Source organism: Nyctibius grandis, chromosome 33, assembly GCF_013368605.1.
Source record: "Nyctibius grandis isolate bNycGra1 chromosome 33, bNycGra1.pri, whole genome shotgun sequence".
In the NCBI taxonomy this organism is placed as follows: Eukaryota; Metazoa; Chordata; class Aves; order Nyctibiiformes; family Nyctibiidae; genus Nyctibius; species Nyctibius grandis.
Window position 1 is genome coordinate 1,241,378 of NC_090690.1, and position 16,900 is coordinate 1,258,277.

The following is a 16,900-nucleotide window of genomic DNA, read 5'->3' on the forward strand; positions in this document are numbered from 1 at the left end:
GTTCTCCTCACTCTTCTGCGAGTTTCATCTGCTTTTAACTCAGCCATGACCCAGCATGGAGAGAGCTGTCTCCTCTTCGTTTGCACTGGTTCACGCAGCAGGCAGGCTCCGCTGTGACTTACCAGATTCTCATGATAGACAACCCAAACACACCTGAAAGGTTTGTTCCTGAGCACAGAGCAGAACTCAAACATCTGCCTCTTCACACCTTTGGCAAGCATATTACTTCCTTGTGACTCAACTCTGTAGTGCTAAAATGGGGGTGATCTTATTTCTATTCTACCTCAAGTGAATTATTTAACAGAAGCAATAATGGGGCCATTCTAGCATGTGTATACACACCCATACATATACACACACCTAGTGTGAGTCCTCCTAGCCAACGAGTGTTCTTTTTCACACCTTGACTTTACTTCTGCTGTATCCCACTGTTCACACATTATCTCTGAACACATACTCATTTCAAAGAGCATCTGTTGTTCTTTGAGCTTAATTCTTTTCTCCAGGGGGGTGGGAGGGGTGGGCATAGTATCAGTCTAGAAGTAGAATAATGAAATCTTTTATTGTTACCTTCTTGTAATGCAACTTTAATGAGTTTTTTTTGCACAACAGTGTAAGAACAAAGCCAGGCTGTGGACTGTGCGGCTCCTGATCTCACTGAGGGAGCTTCTTCCTTTGATGTGGCTTAGAAACACCTGGAGTTGGTAGTGACATTTTTAATGTTAAAGCTCTGTAGTGCTCTGTACATGTCTGATGAAAGTTAGTCATCTTGCAGCGATAAAGGCAAACCGCTATATTTAGAGCATTTTAATTACTCATCTGTATGCTGGATATGCCCTTATAAACTAAGCCCCCCTCCCCTTCTTCTTTTAATTATTATTTTGTTCTTAACAAGATAGAGATTAAATTGAATGCTCCAGATCAAGGCAGAGAAAATGACTGGTTTAGTGTATCTTGAGCCATGGCTTTAGTAAAACATGATTATGGGAGTGTTTTATCTGCTGCAGTGAGGGAAATCAACTGAGGAGTGAATTGTTTCACTTTGCTTATGGAAGCGTATGTCCATTCCATTGCTTTTGGATCACTTTCCTCATCATCACTTCTTAAATAGCAAGCAGAAAGGATGATAATATTATGAACAATAATAAAAATTACCTCCTCTCCTTTCAGATTGTTTACGCTACCCACTACTCCGGATCTCTCCTGTGTGAATGCAATTTCCATACTATGCTGCCACCTTTTCACTCCATGCAGATTTTCACCCGATAACTGTGGCCTCATGTGAATACCGTGTTAGGCACTGTATAAACATGAGGTGAAAAAATTATCCTTGAGCTGAAGAGCTGGCAGACTAAATATAGGATAAAAGACCCTGGCTGGATGCAGCACATAACAAAAGATCAGAATCAGAGGGCTGTGTTTATAAGCAATAGTCTTAACATACAGGTAATCTAAATTGCAATGAAACTCTTTTGAAGGTATTACGAGGGAGGGAATTCTTATGTGGGATGCAAAGGTGTATCATGGCTGGACTGGTTTTATTCTCCCAGCAGTATTCTGGTACAAAGCCCTTCCTAAAAGCTAATCAAGAACTTGAGGTAGGAGATCGTGGCTCTTTAAATCTCTGTGTGGTACCCCACTCCTCTCCCTTCACTCCTGACTTAGATCAGTTCAAGGTAAATACAACTACTTCAGCTACTAAAGGAGGATTATTTACTGCTCCAACATCATATAAAAGTGTGCCTGGACACCATGGTGATGAATATAATAGAAACGAGAAAATATTGTTCTTATTATATTCCCTCAGCTATTAAGCATGCTATTCTTTTTCAACATCTGCACCTCAATAAGCAAAGTTTTGGATAGCATAAGTACTGTGTGCTATTGCTATTACACACACAGTACAACTCTTGACAATCTGTTTTCTGGATCATAATTTTACCATGTATTTAAAACTTAAGAGGTACCAGAAATGCTTCAGAAATCAACTCAAAAGTATCCTTGAGAGTCTGAATTATGTATACACGGCATGTATCTGTTTGGACTAACATTTGCCAGAAAATAGAAGCTAAAGATGTGCTGAAAGGCTTTCAGTTTTTTTAACCAACCTGAATAGAGCTTTTTTTCTTTTGCAAGAGGTGAATGCACTGAACAGAAAACAACAGGAAGACTTTTCTTTAACTTTGGTTTAGATGAAAATGGAATCACCAGCTGTTGTTGGAGAGCTGTGAATCACCCATGGACTCATGTTACTGAGCAGGCTTTCACTCAGGCGCTTTGAAAATGTTTGCTTAGTATAACCTGAGGGTCAGCAGAGGATCTGGTCTCCACTTACACCCTCAGAACAGAGAGGCTCCTTGATGCAAAGCCCATTTGCTGCCCTTCGGTGCACGTGTGGCTTCAGGACTGGAACCAGCTAATCCGTGAATTCACTAAAACTTCAGAATCTCATCAATCTCTATCCCACCTGCTTCTTACAGACAGAATCTGAAATACGAGAGAGATGTTATCATCAGGTGAGATTTCATCTGCCCGTTTGGGGAAAGGTGTGTATCGGGTTTTGTTACTTAAGCCTGTTGGTTGGAATTGTTTTTTCTGTGGAACCTGCAGGTTGCTCTATTAATCCTAATGAAAATATTCAGAGGAAATCACCTCTGTCCTTCTGTTCTGGGAGATACTGTATTTGTTCTTCCATCCCTTCACTCATGTGTGTACTGAAGGCATGAATGAGACACAAATACAACATTTGACAGTATTCATCCAACCACACCGTGTCATTTCCAAATAAAATATACCTCAGCTGAAGCAAGGCACACAAATTCCGACAGCTTACTCTTTCATTCTAGTAAGATCCTTTGCTCCTCGTGCTGGAAATCTCACTGACTTACTGGTGGTGTCCTGCACATTTTTCAGACACGGGCAGGAAAGTCTGAAAGAACAGAGCTGAGGAGGAACTGAGCACCACATGTATTTCCCTTTTGACCAGAGGATTTCTATATAAGTCCAGAGAGGGATTTAGCTGTAACATACTTTATTTCTTGGCAAGATCATTTATATAGGAAAACATTCAGAAAGATGCAGTAACCAGCTCAGAATGTGCTCGGCTTAGGTAACCTGAGCAGTACCTGTGCATCTGGTAAGGCAAAGGAAATCAAATGAGATCAAGGACATGTAGAGACAAACTAAGAACTACGCTGCTGAAAAAAATTACAACTCGAAGCAATCCACTTTAACTGGTAAATTTGAAGATCTTTTCACCCTCTCAGCTTCCTGTATTCTTTTCTTTCCCAACATTAACTGAAAGCTGGTATGTTCTGTGGATGGTGGATAAAACTTTTGAAATACCCACATAACACAGGAACCTAAAATGCCCAGCGAGTCTGTGAGAGCTACTCCCTGCTGCCACCTATTTTGTTATACCCTAAACAGAATATACACAGCTGTTGGAACTGGCTCTGTTCTTTCTTTCTTTCATTATTTCAGCTTGTGGATAGTTTTAATAGCTTCTTTCCATCAGCTTTAACTGATGTTTTAATGGCTAAAGTACTATTTCATTTTTTGACCTCAGGCTTTTCCTATTTCTGCCAATGATTTCCATGAATAGTCTTCCAAGCAGTTTTTGCTAGCATCCCAGCCCACGACTGTTGTATTGAGAATTATGCTTTTTGACTTCAGACATGCTGTAATTTTACTTTTTAAAAAATGCTTCACTTTATCCTAATCATCTTTATGACATGGCACATTTAGTCTCCAGAATGACGTTCATTGGCCCTTGATCAGAAAGTACCTGGGTCCTTTATATTGTGACGGGCAACGAGAAATCTGATGTTAGGACAGACACCTACCTCACACCTCTGCACAGAGTTAAAAACACAACAAACAAACAAACAAAACACCACAAAAAAACCCCAACCCAAGCCACCTAAAAGAGGGTACCTTGCCTGAGGCACAGCAAAGCTGCACTCTTTCACAGTCCTTGGCCGAAGGTGAATGTGCCTGACCCGGGCACAGTGCAAGGAGTATTGAGTTGCCACAACCAGCCACAAAGTCTCAGTTTCATTTCTCAGTGAAGAAATGGAAAAGTCTTCAGAGCAGTGACCCTAAACTAAAACTGCACCCTAATCTAAGATAGTCAATCCTAGAGATTAGGTTTTGAATCTCCAGATGTTTCCTGCAAAGGCATTCTTCCCCCCCACTGTGTTTTTCATAAAAATTTGTTCCTGTTATCATGAAACTGCGTGAAATGTTCTATTTTCATCCTGAAAGGAAACAGCATCTCAAGTCCCCGCAGTGGCAAAGATCCTGCAAACCTGGCCCCAGTGTAACACGCTAAACTCAGGGGGAGAACACCACACAAAATGGAAGTGTTATTATATTCACGTGGCATTTTTGACTCAGTGTTTTCAGTTGTTTGTGGTTAGCAAACCAAGATAAGCCCTGAGTGCTACGGCACAGATTTCAGATTGACTCAACACCAGAAAAGAGGACCTGCCCTCACAACGCACCAGCAACCTACCAACCTTCACCAGCCAGACCTTTCATCCAAACCCTGCTAAAGAAACCAAACCAACCGACCTAGAACAACCAGGTGTTCCAACAGTCCCTCCTGTAGACACTGGTAAATGAAACCAGCACCAGTCATAGCTCAAGATGGGAGAGGTAATGTGGGTTTGGTTTGGTTTTGTGTTTGGTGGGGTTTTTTTTTTTAATAGCCTCTCTAAATTGGTTCCTCATCATGTTTTCTTTCTGGATTCTGCTGCCCTGAAAACTTCAATGATAAACAATTTACTGTTGCTAAACTCTCAAGGAGAGAAAGGGATTCAATTTTATTTTCTTCTTTTCTTCTGATGTTGTACTATAAGAACAATAATATTCATTCCTTTGTAGCATAATTAAAATAAACTGCTGTGCTGTGGCGTTTAGTCAATTGCAGCAGTTGTTTATTGCCTCATATGCAACAAATCCTCAGAGATTACAACTTAAAGCACATATGAATTTTCACTTTCATACTCTTATTCAGAAGGAAAATATAAAGGTGCAGCAGCAACTGATCCATAACCCGCTACGCTCACACAGATATATTACACACACCGGCTATGCATTACAAATGCTAGTTTCAGTGCAATGAAAGCAGTAACATAATTAATTCAGTGGAGTTACACATGCTTAAAATTTATTGAAAGAAAGATAATGCTTTTGATCTTAAAGCACCAGGGCAAATCAAATTTGCTGGTTACGTTTGCTTTCTACGTGCTAAACTCTGGGGTGCAGCTTTTCATTTGCTTAACAGCAACGTAACTGTGCTGCCAGGAGGAGAAAAAACCCAAACCATACATGACATTTGTCCTATTGATAAATATATCATTACAAAGCACTCATATTCAGTCTAAATTATAATTCTACATGGGATACACTGATGCTAACAATAGGGTAATGAGGCCTTCCTTAGGAACAGGCAGTGGGATTTACGTTCTGTCTTTAACATCAACCTCTCACCTGGCCACGGGTCACAATCTAAACACATTCGTGTGCTTAAAAATGTTGCTTGAAATCTTGTGGATTTTTTCAAAGTTACTTAAGAAGGTTAGGGTCTTGTTACCATGAGTAGTTTGAGAAATCCATTTATCTACCTGTCTATTAAGCCCATAAAGCATTTTTGAAAATCTGACCTCCTTTATAAGGAGTCCTGCCACGCAGACTGAAAAGCAGCCTAATTCCTTACCTTAGCCCCTGTGGGGATCTGGTGAGAATAATCATAATTATGCAAGAACTGCTCAAATCCTACAGTCATAGATGTGCCATTAGTACTGGATGGAGTCCAAGCATCAAACAGCTATCAGCAGATGAAATATGTAGGTGATGACTCAGAACAAAGCATATAATTATATGATCTGATTATTAAGATGTAAAATAAAGCCAACTGCATGCTATTAAATATATCAGGTGTAGAGAACTTGTGAGCCACGAGCTCAGCACATGAGAACCCACCTGAGTTCAGCACTGAACAGACACGTATATCCAGCACAGCACATAAAATCGAGCCTTCAAACTCCACCCGAAATTTTTGTGAGGCTAAGGAACACGAGCCGTGGTGAATTCAGTAGAGGCACCTTTTCCCCTACAAGCTCCCACACTGTCCCTTTACTGATGTACAGTAACCACAGATTTTTATAGCAATTCTCTCTTAACAGAACACAAGACACCTTTGCACATAGGATATGAAAAGCTGGCCACTGCCAAAGGAAAAAAAAAGAAAAAGGACAATAAATCCATAAATTTATAGTGTAATTTTGCCCTAGTTACAACAGTGTACAACTATGACAAGCAAGGCTGCTTTCCACAAACAAATTTATCACCACTGGTTGCTCTTCTATTGCTTTCAATAAGAAATACCAAAATAAGTATGATTTAAAAATGCTATCGGCTGACTGGAACACTCAATAGATTTGGTGCATTACAATAAAATTGGTCTCTAAGTGTTGTATTAAAAATAAATAAATAAAAAGGAATGAATATGGACCTAAATCTGCCACTTAATGCTCCACAGTTATGCCTCAATATTTACTGTAAAACAGTAGAATATTGTCTTTGGATCCTAATTTGCATATTCATAAGGCTGTCATACAGCTTGAAAGTGGATTTTTTTTCTGCTTTGTTATAGCAGTTTAAATATTAGGAGTTTTTTAGTGCAGAGTTTATGTAAATCCCACTCTGAGCAATATGGCTTTTACTGACGCTGAGTTTATAATTCTGTGGCAGTCTGGCCTGTTGATTTAGGGGAAGACAGAGCCTTGGGTAAAACCGCTCTGTTGGAAAATTCAACAGCAAGTACATAGATGGAGCTATATAAGGAGGATGCAAACAAGGTAGGAGAGACAAGAACCAGGTTCCTACAGAAGTTCCAGACTCCCTGACATGGTACCTGTTTCCCAAAGTAATCTCAATATGCTGATGTTTCTGTGAGCCTTCTCCACCCCATCTACAGTTTGTGGTGTTAGTAGGTTGCATGATTATGATGAATGATTTGCATCTAGTCTCTGAACCTCAAATTGTGGACTAGATAATGCTGCTTGGAGGAAGAGCAAGGCTAAGTGAAGTAGGTGAACACAAGTTAATTGAGTAACGCCGTACTTTGGGTTCCATGTCCAGAGAAACGTCAGAGATAACAACTGTATTATATCACCAGCTACACCAGTCTTCCATCAGAATGCCCTTAAACGTGCTACACTTCTCCTTTTTTTATTTCTGAGAAGGTTTGAGTTATTTATGGAGATTTAACAATGTGAGGTAGAATGTGTCTGGGGGTCAGGGTTGTGAAACAGCAAATCGTCACTCACCGACACGCAGGGTGACTGCAAGCATACCGTTCCCCCATGCCTCCCTCTCAGCTCCCGGTCTCTGTCACTGCAGTTTGAACAGAAAGCTCTCTGGAGCACATGCTTTTTTTTTTTACCATTTGTCTGTACAGTGCATAGTATAATCCTAATAATTCATCCTATCAAAGCCAATTATTTCCTCTCACTAAAAGGAAAACCTGAGTTCTTGAAGAATGTGACATCTGGAGAGTACAAAGCAGAGCGGGGCTGAGGTTAACGCAGCAATCCCCTGCCAGGTCTGCTCGCAGGATTTGATTTGGGATGTTCAGTACTAATGTCATGGGCTCCTACATCCAGAGTTATTCAATGTTGCAGCAGTAAATCTTATTCATTTCACAACTAACACATCCATGCTTACTGTAACGTCCCAATGTTTCACCTTAATTAATCACTATTTTTTTCTTACAAACTCTGTATACAGTGATGAAGTAATGCTCCCAGTTTACACAAAGAGAAATTCTTGTTGGCCCATGCTTCCTAACTAGCACTGTCCTTGACACTAAAAGGGGAGACAGGACATACGAGGAGAAGTATGGCAAAGACCCCATACAATATCGCATCTTTCCAAGAAACAGGACGGAAGACAGCTCGAGTTTTAGTATCTGTAAACAGTCTGGGCAAATGTGATCTTATGCAACCGCCATATTATCGTCCAGTGAGACTGATGCGGCAATCCAGCTGTCTCTGCTTCCTTATTTGTGGGAGCAGAGAGATAACCAGACATCTGGATCACATACACATCACATCTCCATTTTCCAGATCATATTCAAGAACATACAACAGACAATAGCTTTTCTCCAGTGCAATGAGAAACCAGATGGCTTCAAAAGACCCCCTTCGCCTCTAAGGCGGCATATGGAATATTAATTAATAATAGATTAATAGACCTTTCCCCACTTAAAAATTTAATCTGTTTATTAGCTGAGCTGTTTGTGCCAGGGAAGTGCTACAACACAATGGTTGCCTTCGAAGAGCCATGCCATCTCTTTGGAGACATCCTTCGCAGGCCCTTGAGGAAATCACATCAGGAGCCCGGAGACAGAAGGAGAATCACAAAGGCTGGTTTTTTGTTCTTAAAAGCAGTGGCCATTTGGAAACTTCAAAGATGTAGATATTATAAAATAGGAAAAGCTGTTAGCCTTCAACTTAACTGCAAGCAACAAAGTACAAAAAGGAAAATAATTTGTCTGAGGAGTGCAAAGTCACAGCACGCCCATGTGCATAATGGTTTAAAGTTTTCCTTCCACCACCCAAGTGATCCAGAGTGAGCAGTGGCTAACAAAGTCAGCACCAGAGCATGTCTCAGGGCTCCAAGTTCTTGCATTGAAACTTTGGATACTGAGGGAGAGCAAATGAAGTTGAATAATTTGAACTGAATTTTTCAAGTCTTATTAAACAGTATTTTTTCATCCACCAGGATTTCTAATCCTCTGGTTTAGTCAACTGATGCACTATTGGGTGTGCATTTCCCTCACCCTCTTTCTCTCCCCTGGGACCTCACCTCCTTATTATGAGTCTGAATAAGCAGCTGTAATTCAGCTTCAGCCTTATCTACTGAGTTAAACTGAGCCCAGAAAATTCCTATTACTGTTGTAAGGGAAGGTGAATAAATGTGAATCTTGACTGATCATGTATTAATCCTGGTATCCACTTACAGCCTGAAAGGAAATATCTGTTCAGTTGCCTAGTAATAGCATTGAATTTAAGCCTTAGCATTTTGAAAAAAGGATCAATTGCTAAATAAGCTCCCAGAACCTCATTTTCATGTTTTCCCCAAGGTTTATATTTTCTAAATACGAAAGAAATAACTACCAGACCAACAGTGAGAGCTCATGTTTTATACGCTGAGTGTCTCACTCATCAGCTGCAGAGCTCACACCAACTACGACAGATTTCACATAAAAGAAAAACAAGAAAAGAAAGGGGAAATGTTGCCAAGGTGTAGTAAAGAATAGCATATTATTTCATAAAATGTCAGGTGCTGGTGTTCGCTGGTTCACATCCATTTTCTACAGCAGACCTGTGCCTGTCTGCAACCAGCTGAGGAGTTGGCCCAGGTAATCTGGACACCAGACCCAATTCCTGGCTTTTTGCTGAATTATGGTGGCTGCACAAATTGCTTAAAGGCAACTGAGTCTTTCGCCCAAAAACATTCTCCTTCCTGAAAAATTGCAGGTAAAGGGATAACAATTACAAGGGGGTTTTAAATATGTATTTACAATCATTTAAAATTGTTTGTTCAGAGAACTTGCCCCAGGAGAGGACTTGACATGGGCCTAGAGATCACATCTGGCAGGAGAGCACTGAGTGAAAGGTGCCTTGTGGGCAGTTGCTAGGAAGAAGCAATAATTCCATTCTCTGTCAAGAATCGAGTGTGTGCTGTTAAATGTCAAGTGTTTTCGTTAACAGCTGGAGAGATGAAGCCACAGAAATTCTTGTTTATAACCCTGCAGCCTCTTACCCTGTATTGGGATGTAATTTGGTTCAGCCATGTGGCTCGGCATATTAATCACTCTTTTAGATCGGCTTAGACCATTTTACAATACCCTTTCTGCGTGGCAAATATGGGAGACAAAACTCTTGACATCTATTGTTTAAGGTTTTTTTCCACCTGATATGGGTCATTCTTCCCTGAGAGCTTCAGAGGGATTCACCCAAAACATGATAAATATCACAATGCCTACGAAAGACACTCAAATCTCCTTGCCCCATGACTTTTGGAAAAACGAAGAGCCCTCTAAGCAGAGATTTCTAGAGCAAGGAACGCCATGAAATCCTTCAAGATACAGGCTATCGCCAGCCTAATTGCTATCAAACATATTCATCGTTTTTGATCATGGGTTGTAGTGGAAAAAGGACTGACAGGCTGATGTGCCATTACCTTTCAGATACAGGCTCTTTCACACTGCAATCAGTTTCCCCTTCATTAGTACCTGGATGTAGTCTGAAATAATCTGAGAAAGAATTTAAAGGAAAAGTGAATAATAAGATGGCATTGGATGCTACATTCCTGTACCTGCTTTTGGGTTCAGGCTCTAGCTCATTAGAGACTAGTTGGATTTTTAAGACGATGTGATCTGTTTCATCTGGATACCCCTGTCACTGGAGAACACCATCTTTCTTCTAATTACCACCTTGCTCAGTGTGCCAGCAGTCCCACCTCTGACTCTTCACTTTCAGAGCACTCCTGATCCAGCCAGTACTGTCTGCTTTCTCCTGGAAGAAATGCTTATCATACTCTAGAAAATCTGGTGTCCAGAAATGTGAAGAACTGCCAAAATTTCCAAGTCATGGAATCATGAAAACTGCAGGGAGCTTTAATACCATCTGAGAACATCTTTAAATTTGGAAAATCTTGAATGTTTATTTTCCTTACTGAAAAAGAAATACTTATATAGCGGGTTTGAGTCATGGGGTAGGAGTATACATGGGGAATAATACTAGGAAGCCTCTTCTCTCCCAAAGGCCACCTACTCTTGGCTAATACAGCTGAAAGATTCAAAGGGGAAATAAGGTGCCACTTCTTTAAGGACAACTTAATACTGAAGGAGTTGATGCATCTGTCATCACTAGATATCTCACAACTGAGATGAGACACCTTCTTAAATCATAAGTTGAACTCAGAAATAACTAGGTGAAATTCTCTGCCTTGCGTTATACAGAACAGCTAATGAGATGTTCATAACAAGCTACCATAAAAAAAATGAACTTAAGAAGTACATCTTCAAAATCTCTGAACGCTTCCAGTCTCTCACACTTCCAAAAGGCGCAGCACTGCAGTTTGCCTTGCTGTTTTATCAGCGGAGTTCCAAGAAAATATCTCAGCAACCACTTATTCTCTTAAGATTTCAGATTAGTCAAAGAAATATTATGGATTTTTATAAAGGTTTCCCAGTTTTACAGCAGCAAATACCTTACCAGCCCTGCCAATATTTCTGACAGTTAAAGTAATTGCAATACTTTGTGGATCTCGATTTCTAATCTGCTTTTTATTGCAGAAAAGATCACATCTGATTATGTCTTTGTATATGCTACACGCTGGTAAACACATTTTTTTCTTCATAACGGACTTTTTTCTAAATAACTACTGAATTAGAGTCATGTCTTATCCAAAATGGAGCCCTCTTATGCCAGGTGCTGTACCTATACCTAGTAAGAGAGACAATCTCCTCCTCAAAGAATTCACAGTAAAAATAAAGTAGGCTCACTATTACTGAGTAAATAAGAATGTATCCATGCTGACACTAAGGAACACCCAAAGAACAAACCAGGAGCTGCAGGGACCCAGAGGAACCTGGAAAATGAAATCCTAGGCTTTAAGCACAGACCTAGCCTTTTTTTTTTCCTTTTGCTTGAAATAATATAAATTCTAAATGTACACATTTTTTATGATCCCAGATAGTGCAGAGGAACACTGCTACACCCTGTGTTTTATTATGATTAAACATTTTGTGTTTGCTTTTGATTTTGCATATATATGCACAAAAGGCAGCTTCACACCAGACATTTAAGAATGGATTGTGCACAGATTCTGGAACCTAGCCAACAAATCGCTGATTGAACTGTGCTGGAAATGCTTTGTTACATAAACCAAAATGAGGAACAGAACGTTAAATCCTGACACTTAGATTACTTTTCTTTCTTTTATGCCTTGAGACAATCACGCAGAAGGTCTGCTTGCAGGGGAAGAAAGAGGGGGGGAAATACAGTTTTGTTTTATCCAGAGACTTCAATCACTGACACCTATCTTTTTCCCTTTTATTTTTCCATGATCAGATATTCATGAGAAAGAAACAATGACCAAGGTTTCAATATTTCTGTAAGAGTGAAAGCATTGTATAATCCCTCAGCTCTACCGCACGGTGAATAAACAGCCTGTAATCTCAGTGCAGACTCAGTAACGTTCCCATGCCCTCTGTTGGGGGAGGGAGTTATTTTCCACGTAGCCTTCAAACAGCAAGTGACAACTCTCAGCCTTGAAATATTGCAATTTGCTAATGTGAACTCTCATTGGAGAAGATGAGCTAAGCCTCAATCTTTCCTCCACCCACACTTTCTTCCCCTTAGATACACTCAGTGTGCAATTTCCAAGCAATTCTAGTGAAAGACTCTCATCTTTATTCCCAGCAGAGGAATTTCTGCATCTTACAGACACCGTTAGTTAGCACTGCTTGCATTGCAATGATGCTAAAGACAGACATAAGGTAGGTACCACCATTTGTATTACACTAGCACATACCAACTTTGACTAAGATTGAGGAGATACTCCAGACTTGAAATAGCACGGGTAGTAGGTGTTGGGGACATTTGTAGTTCAACAAAAAAGGTTTACAAAACAAACAGCGGGAGAAAGAAGTATTATCTCTGTTTTATAGATGTGGAATTGACACACATAACTCATCCTTTTTGCAGCCCTTCAGAGCTCATGTAATTGTTCCCTGCAGCTAGATTGCTCCAATGGCTTGGTACACTTAGAGTAACATTCATCCACGTTCATATTGCTTTCACAAAGCATTGCAGTCCTGAGAGAGATGCGAGTGATGTAAAGTAGCAGTATAGTGGCTGGCTGCACAGGGGTAAAATTCACCTTTGAAGGACACACTCCCCAAGTACAGACTCAATAGAATTTGTGGGTGGAATTTTCTGAATTACTTTCTAGATATTAGTGCTTCTAAAACTTAAAAAAGAAGAGAAACTAAATTCTCCAGCTCTTGGAAATGCAGCTAATGTATGTGGTGCATCAAGAATATCTCACTAATGCTTTATGATTTCCTTAGATACAATACAAAAGGTGTGTATGTAGTGAGAATTCATAATGCAATTTGCATCTATTAAGCCATATTAGCAGGTTTGTGCAAATAAAAGTTTCAGTCACCCAAATAAAACTCTCCTTTTTAATTAAAAATTGACTAAAAACTTCGGACAGAAGACTGGAACCCTATTTTATTGCAAACACTACCAAGAGCTCCATTAAGGGCTGTAGCTTAACCCCCAAGTAACTGGATTCGAGTAAGGGGAGGTTCCTCACCCCCTTCTCCCCACGAATACCCATGGATCTATATGTAGATTTAATTCAAAATAGGCCCAGAAGAAAAAAGTACCAGTAAGCTTGTCCTAGCAGGAAGCCTAATTAGCTAAAAATAAAATCTCAAATGCTGAAGCAGTGCGGGCAATGGCCTTCCTGCAAATGTTGTAATTAACCTGCAGCATTAGTAGGATTTTATGCAATCTTTTCCCTTCCAATATGTTATTGTCCTTATTGTACAAATCTTAGAGAAAAAAATCCTAAAATATAATGAGGGATTTGTTTTTTTCTTCTCCTTTGGTTGCTATTGCTTGGAGTTGCCTGGGCAGGAAACATCTGCTTTTTTCCCCATTAAAGAGCAAAGATTAGCAGGTTTTAGTTAAACCTGGCATTCTCTAGTTATTTACTGGGACTTGAGAAGGAAAAAAAGAAGTAGTTGGAACCTAATTACATAGCAGATGCTGAGAGTGGTATTTATTCACCAAAACCACACAGGTCATTCATTAAAATCTCAGTTTTAATTAGCAAACACCTGTTTTGTGTTTGATTTTACACTGATACGTACTGTCTGCAATTTGCTTTCTTCAGTACAAGCAATTAGATAGCCCTGACAGTAACAGTTAATCTAATTAGAACAGGGGTGCCTTGGGAGTCCAGCCCTGCCTTCGAGAAATTACACACGCTTGATCACAGCTCCAGCCCATCACGGCTGGGGTGGTTGTTAGGGTGGGGGGGGACAGTATTTTTTCCCCCTTCTGAATGACACAAAGATGTTGCTGTTATTTCTAGCATTTTCTGTTGTAAAGAAAAATTTCTCTGTAGAAAATACAGAATCTGAGCTACAGAAGGACACGTGATGCTATTGCTGCTTTCAAACACGACCTCGAGTCCCGCATTCACATCAGGAGTGATGCATCGCAACAGGCTCATTCAACGCAGCCCATTCACTCTCTTCTCCTTGCCTTGAATCATTCTTCACCAGCTTCCCACAACCCTTTCAAGTCCTTAAAGGAGAACTGAAAAGCAACTCTTCTCCTTTCTCTGTGGTCCTCGCCAGCTAAGAGGGAAGTCTGAAAGGTTTGCAGGAATTATTTCAGAAGGTCTCCTCCGCACAAGAGTGAGAAGCACCTGCTGTCACCCCGCGCTGCCTTCTGCAGTGATCCCAAATCAGTCTTCGGTCAGAAATCGCATCCTTCCAACTAACTTTCACTTTGGAATCAGCATTACTATATTTTCTGTTTACTGACATATATAACCATAAAAGAATTTGAGGTTGTAGTTATTGGAGACAGTTACATCCTCTGACTGATTATTTGAGTGCCATGCCTTTGGGAGTTTCTAGGGATCCAAAGGTTTTCACTTTAACTTGCTTGCAGTCTAATCATGAAGAAGGTAACCAAGATACCGTACAGGTCACATTTTAATATGAGGGAAAAAAATAGAAACCTGCTGGAACCCAACCTGCATCTTGGTTTTAGGCTTTACAAAATCAAGTGCTTGAAAACTGCATTTAACAAAACACCGAGCAATGAAAATGCATTTTGATTACAATGCTGAGATGAACTGTATTTTTGTGGATGCAAATTAGACAGTATAAAGAATTCTTCTTTGAAACAGATGTATTTGAAGCTTGTGTTCTACATCACAATGGCACGTTGCACATTTTCCTCAAAGTGCTTGATTTCAAAAAAAATTTGGCATCCGTGTAATCTCTGTGCTACAAGTTTTTCAAAGCCCCTTAATCAATACTTGCCTCATCCTTTAAGGATGAAATAATTCTCTAATTCAAAGAATGATGTGGCAATAAACCAATTACAATAATGAAAGTATTGTCGTAATAAGGGTCATCAAGAAAGGCAAGTGATACAAGTGATATCTGTGATTATAAAATTATTATAATTTAGAATATATTTTCTTCTGAAAACATTCCGTGCCCTACATTTGTGCCACTGCTTCCTTTTTTTCTTTTTTTGTTAAGCACAGTAAGCTGCCCTCCCCATCTATCATAGAAATCCACTGCAAAACGGAAAAAAAAAATCTCCCTGGGGTAGGTGAAGAGATTTTGAAATAAAGGAATAAGCTAATTAAATTTAACTGTGTCATCCTGGGTAGGCTGAATACTATAATTAATTAATCCAGCCTTCTGCTTGTCCTGGAGGGGAACAGTGTTCCTAAAGGTGTAGGGTGAAATCTGTTTAAGGAGATCTGGGGCAGATTCCGTCCCCTCTGATGAAGGGAGATGTAAGTCCCTCAGCAGGAGTGTGTGTAGCAACATTGAGAACTCATTAACAGCTGAAGGCAGGGCACGTTGCTGACAAGCTGGGGAGATACAGGATGGTGTGGGGGTACTACTGCACAAACATGCAAATATGTCAGCACAGGGAGTGCAACCAGTTTTAATATCCCCTCAATCGGATATTTTAACTTGCCATATCAATATAAACAAATTGTAGAATTGTGATTTATAGTTCTAGCTGTATTTTAGACTCAATTCCTGTTACATAAATCTTACATCGTAATAACGCACTCTGAAGTGATGATGTCTAACTATACTCCCTGACACCCTCAGAGGAATGATGGCATAAATCCACAGAAGCCAACACAGTGACAATGCTTTACGCCAGCCGAGGAGCTGCTATTTTAGATGGAAATCACACAATGAGAAATGAAGTTTGTATGAGCTTGAAGAACAGCCTTCCACCCGCAGCAAAACCAGCTTTGTATCTTAAGGCCTTTTGCATCGGTCAAAGAGCCAACTTCTAATGAACGGGGACAGGATCTAACAAAGTTACTTACCACAAGATCCTACATTGATACACACTCTCCAAGGCTGCAAAGTTTCATACTCAAGGGATTCACTTTTTGGTCCGAAAGAAGAAATGGCTCTAGGTTACCTGGAGTAATTGGAACTGAACAACCCCAAAGCATCTCTCCAGAGAATCACTAAAGACTCGGGCTGCTTTCAGTAAATCCTTTGCAGAGCTCGTTCAGAAATTTTGAGATACTCAAAACAAACACACGAACAAAGTACAGACCCCTTCCTAGCTTTTTATCCTGACATTCTCTTACCCCTTCTGAGCAAAACACGATTAAAAAAGCAGTAGTTGTTAGCTGCTAGCAATGAACAGGGAAGGGAAAATGTGGATGATCACAATAGGAAAAGTTACTGTTTGTATCAAAATTGCACAATCCAAAGCCCACTGCAATAAATCCAGCGATTCCTACTCATGTCAAAGATGTGCCCAAAACCTCGCAGAACAAACTGTGCAACACGCAAAGCTTTTTATTAATAGTGTAAGTCTTAGGGCCAAGTTCTTATTTGTGGTTGATTTGTACCAACTGGGAAGAGTTTCAGGAGCTGACGCCGATGTCTGCCAGGCTCACAACAGCTTCAGGTCACCTCTGGTGAGTCCAAGCAGCAATGCTGCCTTCAGCCAGACAGTAAATTACAGGGCCAGTGGGGAAGAGATAGCTAAAAGCAGCGACAAATAGTGTTTCT